At 39.2% G+C, this 14,224-nt stretch overlaps 1 protein-coding gene across 1 annotated transcript in view; it reads right to left on the reverse strand.

Moving 5' to 3' along the window:
* Positions 1-14,224, reverse strand: part of MSH2 (mutS homolog 2) — a 46,453-nt gene that overhangs the window by 23,499 nt on the left and 8,730 nt on the right. The window lies entirely within an intron of this gene.

Genomic DNA, 14,224 nt, shown 5'->3' on the forward strand with positions numbered 1-14,224 from the left:
CTGCATTCTTATCAACGTCTGTACTGTCTGCCAGCCTTGTTGTCACCACTGACTCCCAGCTTGCCTTCCCTTACTGCAGCTCCCTGACATTTTGGGTTGGTTATTTTTGTTGGTGGTTTTTTGTTTGGCTGGGGTTTTTTATGTGGTTTTTTTTAATAGTGAAATAAATATTCTTTCACTGCTGAAAGGAAGTGTAAATCTCAACAAGAAGTGACAGAGCATTAAATTGTATTTCTTCACTAGAATGTAACTGACTTTCATACATTTCTTGTTTTGGTTTTTTTGCATCATCTCTACATATTTTGCATTTGCAGTTAAACAAAGAAGTCAGATATTGTTTGTTCTGGAGAGGCCAGTCTTCTTCGGTCATACTTTCAGAATAGGAAGGAAGAGCTCTGCCTCCTTCAGAGACCTCCACACATTATATACTATACTCATTACTGGTTAATCACATTAACATGTCATCTATCAATATCTTGGCTTCAGCAGGGAAGTTAATTTCATGTAGAGACATGTAAGCAAAGAAAGGACAGCTTTCACCATATTATTCCTTCTGGTTTGCTTACTGGCAGAAAAATGCATTCGTCTCAATTACAGTAACATTTGCACTTGCAAACTGCATTGGAAATGACATTTTTTTTGTCATTTTGAAAGCAGTAATCTCTACATTACACTATGCAGTGTTCTGCAGAGAGTGCCAGTCGCTGGCAACAGTATACAGGGGTTAACATGGTACACTGCCTCAGGTAATTAGCAAAGGCTCACTCAAGAAAGCAAGGTTTTGGCTAAGGCAACACAAGAGACAGAGACCCCCTGGACAGGCAGTGGTACACATCTGTATATAAAAAATTCAAAAAGGATGTCCTTCTGTTGCAGAAAGTATTCTACCCCCAGCACTTCATGAACCTTCTGTATTATACCAAACAAAATCAATTAAAAAGATGAGAGAAGAATCCTACCTCTACATTTACCCATTCAACCACTGCCTTAATAAATACAGAGATCGACATTACTAACACATAATAGTGCTTTCCTTCCAAAAGATAAATTCGAGTTTCAGCATGTACAAAGAGCCTGTGATAAGTAGACAAGAATATACGTGGGATACCTACTGCAAGAATGCAGAAGATTTGTAAAAGAAACATGATAAAAGCCAAGTAATTTTCAATTCTAATCCTTGTTGGTGTTTCTGAGCACAATTTCTAGCTTTCAGGCTTCTGTCAAGAAGGTTTGGAGGAATAATAAGAATTATGTGATCTTGTCACAGCAGATACATTGCCGTGTTTATGACAAATCCCTACATTTTACCAAGCAGACCTGACTTACGACTCACATCACAAACTGTCTTCTCTAAGGCACCAGCAGCAACCAGTGATCAAACACGTTTTCTAAAGACCAGATTTCTTTTAAATATTAAAAAACAAAAACAAAACCAAAACAAAACCCCAACCAAACCAAAGACACCCGATACAACTGCTTAACAGCCTAAATATAAGTCCACTAACCGGATGTCTTCCTAACGTCCCCAAGGGATTAGAGAAGGAACCATCTTGCCAACTTGTACCTCCTCACAGAAACTAAGGAACTTGGTCATTTTTAGTCATGTAATCTGGAAACAATTCCTTTGGGAAAAACAAAATGGGATTCACTGAAAACTTCTCCACAAAGCAGACCCATGTGTTATTGTTGCCTTCCTTGGTCTTTAGCAGCGACAGTCATGGCAAACACACAAGAGGCTGTACTATCCTGGTGTTACATGCTCTCACTTCTCAGGTAATATTTAAGATTTGTAAGCATATTTATCACTTCTCAATTATCACAATACCACCACACATCAATCCATAAAGAGGAACTAGTTGCAAACACCTTCAAGTTCTATTACCTGCAAAACTCCACAAATTTCTGGTTTAAAACAACCTTTCATCACTTAAAAAAAGTACTAGGAAGAAAGTAAGACACATTAGGAGTGTTTTTCCACTAAAAAAGCAAATTTTAATCTAGAAAAATACTATTCTTGCCTGCAGTAGGAAACCAGAGTTCGGTGTTTTATCCAACCTGCTTAGACTACAGATTATTCCACAATTTCAACATTAAATTTTCCAGTATAAAAACTTTTTTTTTTTTCTGATTTTGAAGGCTAATCTCACACATGCAAGAATGTGCAAAATTCAAGTTCACCATCAACATTAGATCCTATCTTGCCCTCTGACAGCTTATGCTTAAAGCCAGAGCGCTTACCTTCTCTCCCAAGAGGTCTTTACACAAGCAGTAATACTGGAGTATGGATATATATACATAGAATCATTTCTTGGAACTTGCTAAATGTTGCACTGGGAAAAGACCAGCAGCAACAGTTTCTATAATGCCACTGTACCTTATCTTTAAAACCCAACTGCACAGAGACTTGCCTTCAACCTGACACAGAGATGCCCAACACCCTTCCTGAATCCATGTAAACCTCTGTAAGACACAACCAGAATATGTTCATTCTTTCTATACACACTGGTTTATACGTTTTCTCATTAAAATCCAAACCATTCCTGTTCCCTTCAATCAGTTGGCCTGGTTTGGTCTTCATTAAAAGTTTGGTCCTTACTTGTGTCACCTATAAAAGTGTCAGAACAGCTGCTATAATGATCATTAAAGAGTATCTTCTGGACTCTTGAGCTTATCTCTATCAGGATTTAGACTTTTTTTTCTTGCTTGTGCCTTTTGCACAAACAGACCCTTCACTTTCATCACATGACTCCCTCAGCTTGTTCAACAGCCTCTTGGAAAAGGACTTGTCAAAGGCATTTTAAAAGCTCTAATTTATTTTTTTCCCCTCCTCTTTTGTCCACAACAATGAGAAGTTCAAAGAAGTCTCAGATCAGCATGAACAATTTTCCTCTGCCAAAACCATGATAATTAGACTAACATTTCATGACCTTACTAGCACTGTTCTATCTTCCCCCTTACAGTTGCCAACCACTAAGATATGTCTGACAGGTTTGTGTTCACACCACATTTTGCGTAACAATTTCTTGTTGGTAAGAACACATACAAAGTTGCTGAACAGAAAGGGTAACATTAAGGTAATGCAACCATAAGCCATGAATAATGCTCATAAGTAACAATGAAATCAAATGACAGTTTGTTTTTAATATAAAGTTCAACTGAGAAAAAAAAAAAAAAGAAAACACAAAAAGAAACAAAAGAATCCAAGAAAGTGTAATCAAACAACAGCTGACAACACTGGATAACTTGTTTCTGCCACACAACCAAAAGGGAAAGGAAAAGAGGGCAAAACTTTCCACCACAGATCTAAGGCAGCACAGTCAAGATAACAGAAAAAACTATAAGTAGTGAAACCACATTAGAACATAAATGAAATCTTTGTTTCAAGACAGTTATTTAAGTTTGCAAACTAAACCACAAAAACAGTAAACAAAAGTTCCACTAATACAATTGAAAATCAACACAAGTGCTTTTCTTGAACTTGGAAATTGTAACTACCTTTCATTCCTGCTATGCAAAATCACAGCTGTTTATCAGCTTTGAACTCTGTGCAATAATAAGTAACATTAGGCTTAGTGTGCTCTGAGAGACAGAGAGAGAAAAAAACCTCACCTATCTCCAAGGGTCTGCTGGATATACTGGAATCCAACTGAAAGCATTTCATCTTTCCCCAGTTTTACTGTTACTAAGAGTCATCTCTTGAACCTACTATTGACAAAAGACTAATGCACTACACCAAAAAAAAGACAACAAAAATCTGTTTTCAATCTAATAAATGTCACACACTTTCCCAAGTCTCAACACAATGCTTCTGTTCCACCCAGGTTGACATCACATTTGACATTGGAAGAGATTCCTTCTTCTTTTGCTACAGCTGTGCAGCATTTTTCATCACCATTTTAAGATTATTGCACTCAATACTGCCTCAACACAGAGACTGTCAGGAGGGCTTAATTATATTTCTAGACTTTTACAGAGCTAGATATAGAAGTTTAAGTTAATAGGGAAACATTAATCAAGACTGATTTGTATACAGATTTCATAGAAGGATGAAAAGAAGTCAGTTTGCAGAAACAATAACTAAACTAAGATATGAAAATAAAAGACCAGTTTGAATGAACAGAATATTTTTAATGCCTGAGCAGGATCAGCCAGCACAAAAAAAGAAAATCTAACAAATCAATAAGCTGTACAATACACTCATTTATAAAGCATCTAAGATGTAAACTTCTCCTCCACCACCATCCTGCAAAACCCTGGGTAGTTCCATGCCTCTCTGTGCATGCAGGAGGAAGAACACTTCCCTCAAGCACCTCTGCTCAGAAAAAGGACTCTGAGGTTTTTTTATCATTTCATGAAACTTGGATCCATAAAAAATCAGTAATATATATTTAATAATGAGTAATATATATTTAATTACTACTACAGGGGTAGTGACTTAAAATCCCAAATACTCGTAGATGTTTTCATGGGGAAAAAAATGTACTAACTAAAAACTCCACGTGACACAAGGAAAAAAAATTAGCATTGAAATCAAATTAAGAATGTACTCTTTTACAGGAGAAGCTGACTTTTAAGAAGATTTTAAAGTTTGTAACTCCCCTATGTAACAGCTGCATCTTCTGAAGAGTGCATATGTGTATTCTCTGCCTGCTAAAGGGTTTCTTGACAGCAGATTAAGATCAACTTTCCTGTTCAACTTGATTATAGCCAATTTTAATCGAGAAACACCACTTACAAAAGCAACATATTAAGGAGTGCTTTAAGATATACTGAGCCTTTCATCTCACCACAAATTTCAGAATATGCACAGTTCTATCAGTTTAATTTCATATTTTCTTTATACAAAGGAAAGTGGAAAAACACTTTATGTACCACTACTTTGTTTTCCCTCGGGTTTCTTTCAAACCCAGATCTTTTCTTAATCCAATGTAGTCAAGGCAAATTCTCCCTGGACATACTTAACCTAGACATATAAAACACCATCCTACCTGTTCTAATTGGGTTTTCTTTTCCACACAAAGCATTTGGGATTTTGACACCCTGGAGGAAGCCCATACCAGAGCGAGTTGCTGTAGTTGATTAATAACAGCATTTGTGTTTTCCAGCCAGAAAAAAGCAAGGCACTATCCTAAGCCCCCTTTATAAACTTCTCCTGGTGACCCAGTCATTCCCTAGACAATCATCTCTCTCACAAAAATCAGTCAAAGTCCAGTTCACTGCCTCAGGTAAGCAGTAGATATCACCTTAAATTTGCAAAGCTCTCTTTTTCATGCCAGAGAACCTCAGTGTGTTTTACAGGCCTTTGAAGTATTGACAGACACCTAAGATGGGCACACGGGAACCTAAATCAGATCTCTGAAGCCTGATACAGAGAAGTACTTTAGTCCAGCTCACATCTTAGCAGCATAAAAATCACACTGACCATCCTGAGTCACTTTGCCCAATACAGTCAGAGCTGCTGCATGCATTTATAAAAATAACATTCCAAGTTTCTCAGACGAGCACAAAGAAGTAACAATGCAAAATATTTAGGCAACTCACACGTGCTTTTTGAAGTGCTAAGTTAGGCACAAAAGACTTTTTTTATGAAACTGGAGCAATCTCTGTAAACAATTTGAAATAACACAAAACCTGAGGAATGAGGAACCAGCAGCTTTAGAGAGACTAATACCATCAAAAGCCATTTTATTTTACTCATACACCATAGGCTTAGGATCAGTGATCTGCTCAATCCCCACTCAGCTCACACTGGAAACTGCATAGAGAGAAGTTGCCCTGGTTTCTGGCAGTGAGCGTCCAGCTGGTAGTAACTTTTACCCAAGCCACAGGAACAGCCTTGCAGGGGGCTCACCACAGGCACCAGTTCTTCCAGCACTTCGACAACACAAGACTTGAATCCAGGCTTTTGAGAACGTTGCTCTCTGGCTGAGCTGTATACACACCTCTCCAGCACTTCTTACATATGAGACAGAACATCCCAAACAAGGGGTCAAAATCTTCCTGTTGTTCTAATAAAATTGTACCAATTTGGCCCTAAAATATCATTAGGGTCCAAAATCTGACATCTGAGCGAGTGTCCCAAGATCTCTTTCAGCTCTCCCAAATTTGTATGCACAAGTGCCTGTAGTTCAGAAGCAGACAACACAGGCAATTCCAACAGGCTGGGGAGAGAGGCTTGTGCCCCAGTAAGGAAACTTCTCCCTACTCTGTCTGCCAAAAGAGCAGCCTGCACATCCATGCTATTCCCCTCCATGCTAAATGGCTCAAGTTGTTCTTGTTTCCCACCTGCTCTTGCCCAAATTGTGTGACCTGTTATTGTTTCTTCCTGGTATGATAGCAAAAAGTTGGTTTTGTTTCCTCAGTTAACATGCTATAAATGCCTCTTTGTTATCCAACCACTTCACAGCTTCCCTCCCTGAAAACTTGTTACAACCTAAAAACAACAAAAAAAACCCCTAAACTAAAAGATATACCTTGCCTACATAACAAAACTTTGAAGATGACAGTGAAGTACAACAGTGCACATACATCCTCCATGCAGAATTCAAAGTGCATTACTGTTTTATGTGAGGGATGTGAAATTACAGGCTCCTAACAATGAAAAGAAATTGTATAATACATTAACAGCAACAGCAAACCAGGAACAAAGAGCCCCACAGTGATGCATGTCACAGTTTACCTGTAATGTCTGTGTTCTTCCAAAGACAATGCTGTCATCCCAGTAAGATTATAGCAATCCCTGTACTCTGATGACCTCCCTAGCTTCTAAAAAGATTTTGCAATGATTCACAGTTCTAAACCCAAACAGTTTCAAAACTTCTTCCCTGCAGGAACAAAACAGTCACAGAGACCTGGCTCAGTGGTAGAGCTTGAAAGCTGTCCTGCTCTTTACACAGGCAAGCCACGGAGCATGGATGAAGAAAAGATGGTAGTCTGGAAAAGGGAACTGTGGACACCTCAGGTTAACACTGAGGGTGATGTTCCCAGTTGCAGTTCCCTCCTTAAACACACATCTTCATTTGCTGTGGCTGTGTTTGCTTTCCACCTCTGGCTCCCCTGAACCACCTTGCCCTGGGGTGGCCCTGCCAGCTGTGGACAAGCCCAGTTGTATCCTGATGTTGTCTCAAGATGTCTAAGAAAATATGCCCTCGAGCCACAGTTCCACCAACACTTCTAAGATGGCAGAAACTGGTACTGCCACCATGAAAAGTGTGAGATAATAGTGCTGCCCATTGTTCTTCTACCTGCCCTACTTTCTCCCTCAAGTTTTAAATTAACTAAATCAAGGGATCTCAAGGCACATCTGATGCCCTCAGGACGTATTAAGCATTAAAAATTGGTCTTCACTCCATTATAACAGGGCATCTCTTCAAATTGAAGCCACTACTATCATGTTTTAATCTTAAATATAAGTTGAAGCAGCCATAAATATGATGACTGCTCTTGCAGCTCTTTTGAAGTAATCCCTTGCAATACAGAGCCCTTGAAGAGCAGCTTTAGACCCTACGAAAGCCACAGAAATCAAATTGTACACACTTTCCAGAGCTCTGGGTACACAGAGCATGCTACTAAGCAGCTGGACAGATCAGGCTCCCTGCTGTTTAACCTGAAAGATTAAGTAATATAAGAGAAAGCCACATCCAAATATCAGTCTCCTGCCTTTTCTAGTTTTCCTAATTAGTCCCCAAACCAACAATACTAGATACTTCTAACCTCAGGATAGTTCATTTAAAGACAAACTTTTAACTCAAATAAATGCATTCTTCCAAATAATCAAGAGTTCACACTCCTCTACAACAGTTATACTCATATAACATAAAATTAATATTTATTAGAGAAGCAACAGACTTTTTCCCACCCTACATGAATTCTTGAATGTACCATTTGAGTATTATGTCAAAGCTTAGAGATAGTAAATTAAAGCCCTGAGATTATCACAGGGGTACCAGGCACAAAGTAACTATTTTCTGTGACAACCAAGCAAAGCTTTGGAAGCTGTATGAATCGACTGTGAGGCAAGCTAATAAACTCAGATTAAAAATATAAAACAGGATTGTCAGGAAAACCAGTGAACTCCAATGTAACACTGGGGTTTTTTTCCTCCCAAGATACTTATGTATGCTGAAATAAGTTAACAATAATTCATTGTTCTTGCATGAGCATTTAAACACTTGCTAAACTCAGGAGGTGAGGCAAGGTAAAGAAGAAAACAATTCTTCAGCAGAAAAACAAAATCTTTGGTCTAATTCTTGCCAGCAAGGTACCACTTGATGCAATTAAGACCTTGCTCCTGAAGCAGACTGCTGCAACAGCAGTATTTTTAGACTCTGAAGAAAAGGAGTATCTGGCATCATGCTGAAGAACATGCAAATAAAGCAGCATCACACAACAAGCAGAGCTTCACTTTGCCCCCTGTATCCAGGACACACCTCAAAGTGAGGAACTGCAGGACTCTTGAGGCATGCACACAAATTCCCTACAGCAAAAAGTAAGAGAAGCAGAAAGGAATCACTTTCCCTTCATTTATGGGGCAAGGCTGGCAGTGCTCCTGATGGTACCAATACAGATCTGTCCCTTCACACTGGGACAGATCTGTCCCTTCACAGGCTGTGAGCTGTGTTTCTCAGCAACACAGAGGGGGAATACTGCACAGAATGCCAAAGTGTTACCAACCTTTAGACATGCATGTTTATACAAGAAAAAAAAAACCAGAAGATCCATCAGCAAAGTTGAATTTTGAATACAAGATGTTTTACACAGTAAATCCTTTCCAATTTCAAAAACCCATCACAATCCTGCTGGACTAAACAGTCTCCTGCCCTCAAGGAACTGCACAGACAGAAGTGATAAGAGGATAACTCATAAACCAAGGTTCTCCAAGTATCACCTAAAAACTCGTCAGAGACATGGTTTTTGTCTTTCCAATGTTAGCAAAGATTTTATTTATTTATTTCCATGCATATGTTATTTTCCATAAAATTTTCATAGTCTGCTTTCTGTAGGAGCTAAAAATAGTCGAATAGCATCTTCAGAGTGAATCTGTCAGGAAAGCAGCAGGTTTATTAAGCAATGCCAGTGCACAGCTCTATTTCACAGATTCAGACACTTTTCCAGTCCAAAGATAGGCAGATAACCATTCTATCCTCCTGTAGCAAGCTTGGTAATCCAACTCACAACATAAATTAATTAGCATAGGCTCTAAAAAGTCAAAATACCAAGAGAAAGCAAACACTTACAAGTCAGATTATTAAATCTGAACAACAGGCTTTTGGTATTAGTTGACCTGCACTTAAGAAGATGTTAATCTTCTCATGTTTATGATGATAGCAGGTCATGGACCAGCTGCAGAGGAGCAAAAGGATTAATTTTAGATGACAACTTCCCTCACTTTTTCATGGATTAGTTTTCATCACATGAACAAGCCAAATCAAATTAATCTGGAGATATGAGACCAAAAAAAAAGCAAGGAGGAGGTACAGATTGCCCCTTTTGGCAACTGCCTGGTTTTATTGGATTAGATGCTATACAGCATGATATCCTTGATTATTTAAGAATGATAAACTCCCCATCAAAAGATAAATGAGGCGGCTACAGGAACACCAGTGCCAGTGCCAGTGCCAATAACAAGGGAACTGGTGACAATCCACACTCAGGGGTGTATGACTGCACCTTTTGATTTGAAGTGCTTACAGACAGTCAGCCATCTACAAAACAGCTCGGTACCACAGGCTGCTGCACGGTGCATAGGAGTCAAAAAGAAATAAAAAAACCTTCACACCAAATCTTGACCACTGAAGACCAAAGAAACCTACATACAGAACAGCTGGTGTGAGCAAGTGTCAAGGACGTGAGGGCAAAAAGATCCTAATTTGAATAAAGACAAGAACAACCAGTTTTTCTTTTTTTGAACATTGTCATTCAATCAACACAGTATTTAGGCTTCTAGAAAACAAATGCTCATCTTTTAAGAATTATTAATAAACCTCCATTTCTTATATGATAACAAAGAACAGTGAAGACAACAGAGCAAGAACCCATCAAGTACTACACAGTCATGGGCACATTTGTAAGCTCCATATAGAGAAACTGCTCCACCCAAAACCTTCCAGAGAAACCCAGGATGAAAAGCAGCAGGGGCTGCTTCTCAGTCTACTGCCTAAAGCTGCAGAGGTTTTCTGCCAGTCTTCCCTTTTAATTAAATATGGCATTTTCGAATCCCGTGATAAAACTATATTACTGCATGCTCTTCAAAGACTAGAGACAGCTGAGGAAAGGTGTTTCTATTATTATTTTTTTGTGCTTTATTCCTTACAAGTTGCCATACACTATTAAAATTAAGAGGTTAAGTTTATTACACTACTCCATCAACACTAATACTCTTTTGAATTGCTAACCTGTGCATTTCTTTAATCTTGTGCAGACTAAGAGCGTACTGAACAAGTTCTATTTCTTAGTTGTAAAAACCCAAATATTTCTTCATTTGCATTTATTCTGTACAGAAGAAACTCAAAACTGTATGGCAACAAAACATTAAAGACTTCTACAAGATTCATACATGAGAAATGAAATTAAATTGCAAGTCAAGACAAAATTATCTTGCCAAGAGCTTCCACTGCAGTGTCCTAAGATCCACCTTCCTACTGTTTTTGCATATAAATTAAACAGAGCAGAAACAATAATGTGTCCACTGTTCTTTCACAGAGAATATACCATATTCCTGTATACAATGTTCAAAATAGTGACTACCAAGGACACTGTTACCAACCTGAGAGCTTTGCACCTGTACATAGTAAAAGTTTTCATACAGTCCTGAACACTTAAACACAGATTCTAAGCAAAAGTTAACAATGGCAGTAAATGCCATCCACCTCTAATGGCAGGCTGAGGGACAAAGAACAGTATGGCAGCTACAGATTCACATTTCCCTAAATAAATAGCAATTTGATTATGTCTTACAAGTCCGAAAACCAATTTGACATTTCAATCAAATTTTAATTTTCATTTCTGTTGAGCCTCAAAATTCAGATGCAAAAGACATTGACTAAAAGCTTAATCCTTCTATTCATTTTGCACCAAGTGAGGACTTGTCAGGAAGAAGTGGGCGAGACTAGAAGATACTGTGACTACCTGCTCCAGTGCTGCACCACTGAATGCCACCTGTAATTTACTGATTTGCAACACTGATTGCTGATCCCTGACCTAGAAGACAAATTATTTGGTCAATGTACAGAATACAAACACCAACCTTGTCTTTCCCACACCTGAAGGTGTCATGAAAGGAGTCTTTTTTTCAGCTTGTCAGACAAGAAAACTAAAAATAAGTCTTTTGCAACACAAGAATCTAAGCTTTTTAAAAGGTTTCAAGTGCCTGGCATTTTAATGGAAGTTCCTTCCTAGAGACATGGCCTGTGTGACACGTGCCTGACTAGTAGAGCTTTTGTTTAATGTCTCTAGACAGCACTCAATGTCAACCTCAGTTTCACAAGCAGACCCAAATGAAAACACAGGTAAACTGGTAGTTCTGAAAATAGTAAACACAGGTGAAAGGAGGGGAGAGGGTTAAAGGAGAAGCACGGAGAGCTTCAAGCTCCAAACATTTCTGTAGGGAACTTAGCAATGATAACTTTTGGAATGACAAAGGTGACATTTTTCTAACATTTCTAGAGGTTTATTGGAAGCCAACACCATTTTCATGTCACTGGAATGACAACTTCTTTTATGCGAAGTATTTATTGCATCACGATCTCCATGACAATAAGAAATCATACTTCTGTCTTCCAATTGGTTCAGATTCAACCTGTATTTCAGAAGCTTCTTTAAAGGCATTAGGAGCACTCTGAGCATCTAAAATGCATTTGAATCAGGTCATTTAGACAAACCTCCAAGCTGGTCACATTTTCCCCTCCCTTACTGAGGACACAGGCCACCACATACTAATTCAGCTGCCTGAAATCAGTCTGTGGCTGTGGAGAAGTACTGACCTGTACTCAGAAAAGTACTGAAGGTCCTTCCAGAGCTGCTAACCACAATGAAAAAAGCAACAAAGCCTGTCTGCAATGCTTTGCAGGGACAACTGCAGGTTAGAAAGGAACACAAAAGCAGTGAAGACCTATCGCAGAACAATTTACCCTTGAACTCAAGGCCTATAGGTCCAGCCCTTGCTCAAAACAAGGCTAATTTCAATTGAACACTGAACAAGAACAGAGATACCTCCATCTCTCTGAGAGAGACTGACCATCCTCATGGGGGAGACTTTTTTCTTTCTATTCAGCTTGGAGAGTCCTCTGGTGAAGTTGGTGTCTGTTTTGTCTCATGGTTTTGCTGTGCCTTTGCAAGAAGCACCTGGCTTTGCCTTCTCTCTGACTCCCACTCTCTCAGCAGCTGAAACAAGCAGTTAGAGCTGCCCCTTAGTCTTCTCCTCACCAGACTACAAACCCAGCTCCCTCAGCCTCTCCCCACTCACCGCACGTGCAGCAGCTCACGGACCTGCTCAGTGGCTCTCTGCTGGACCTGTTCCTTTTGTCTATCCTGTCCTGCAAAGCCCTACACTGGATACACTACTCCAGATGCAGCCTCACAGCTTCCAAGCAGATGTGAACAATCAGGTTCCTTGAGCTGTTCTTACCAGTGGAGCCCAGTGGAGGGTCACCCTTGACTCCTGCCAGGGCACTGCTGACCCCTCCCAGAGCTCAGCCGACTCTGCCAGCCTGTGCAAAGATCCAAGTATCACATTCCACCCCAGAAGGTGCTGGGGCTGACTTGAGTCCTCCAAGAGAGCCAGGGCCTTTGGTTATGTTTCTTCTTCTCATCTCAAGGGAACAAGTTAGGGGAACTTTTTTTGTTTTTAAACAACCTGTTACTTTAATTATCAATCAAGACTGATTCATGGTAACATCCTGTAAACTTGAATTTTTACCCTGCTAGCTATTTATTCACCTCAAGCTTCCCAAATATGTTACTTTCTGACTCTGCTAGAGACAGGACCCATTTCCACAATGTGGCCCCCATGCAGCGTGATATTTAGGAACACCGGAGAAAAGCTCAAAATAGGCTTGAATTAGAACAAGTGATGTTTGAGTACAGCCTTTAACTCCTCTGAGACCCCTGCATCTCTTCTACCATGGGACACAGGCATATAAGAGGTTCAACCACAGTATATATAAAGGACTAAAAAGGTGAGCTGCAATCTTTTATTTATGCTGTGTATAAATGTCAGAGTTTTTCCAAAAAACAGAAAAAAAATTATATTCAGCATGAACTCTCTCCTCAAGACATAACAGAACAAGCACTCTTTTACACTGTGCCACATTTCTCAGACTTTCCAGTATCTGAAGAATAAACACTACATACTGAAGCTGCTTGCTGTATTACAGTCAACTGTGTTATGTAATTAATACATGTATTTGCACTTCCTGTCTCTGTGACTACATTTTAATTTCAGAAATATGCTGACTACAAGACAAGGAATAAGAACTTCATGTACCTGCCTTCTGAACACACCACATGGAAGATATAGGGCTGTATCTTGTATACTTATGACTAATAATTATTTCCTTAATCAAGGAAAACCAGGTGGACAAGGGCAGAACCCCAAGTCTTACAAGACAGGCAAGTATCAGGAGCCCCAATTTTCTCAGTTCTCATTAGGAGTTGTTCCAGTAAATATCATTTTATCTGAAGCATGTGCACTATGTACTTTAATTTGTGTTGTTACTGTATCAGTGGTTAATACATACTACTGATGCAACACTGTGTTCCACTTATCCATAGAGGTTAACAATACACTGCAGATTACAAACTACAGAAAGAAGTTGATTCCTTTAGCTCCAAAAGATGACTTGCACCACCTGGAGGTCTTAGTGGAGGAATACAACAGCCTAACTTCTTTTAAAAAGTTAAACTTTCAGAAAATCCCAGTAGTGTAGAATTGGCAAGTTAAAATACCTCCTATACAACCAAACCAAGAAGCTTCCTTCAAAACACTGTCACCAAACATCAGTCCAGCTTGGGCAGTTCTGCTTATTTTGAGAAGTTTTGCACTGGTTAGAGTTAAATGGGGTCCTTCAACATGGCACACTTCAAGCCAAGAAATCATCAGTAGCATCCCTTGACTATAAAGTTAACATAAAGGAAGAGCACTCCAGGTATTTCCTTCTCAAAACACCACTATGGTTTGCAATCCTTAAAACAGCCACAATATACTGTAAAGCCTTTAGAAAACAAC

The sequence above is a fragment of the Manacus vitellinus genome, unplaced genomic scaffold (assembly GCF_001715985.3).
Source record: "Manacus vitellinus isolate BGI_N305 unplaced genomic scaffold, ASM171598v3 scaffold_8_pilon, whole genome shotgun sequence".
Taxonomy (NCBI): Eukaryota; Metazoa; Chordata; class Aves; order Passeriformes; family Pipridae; genus Manacus; species Manacus vitellinus.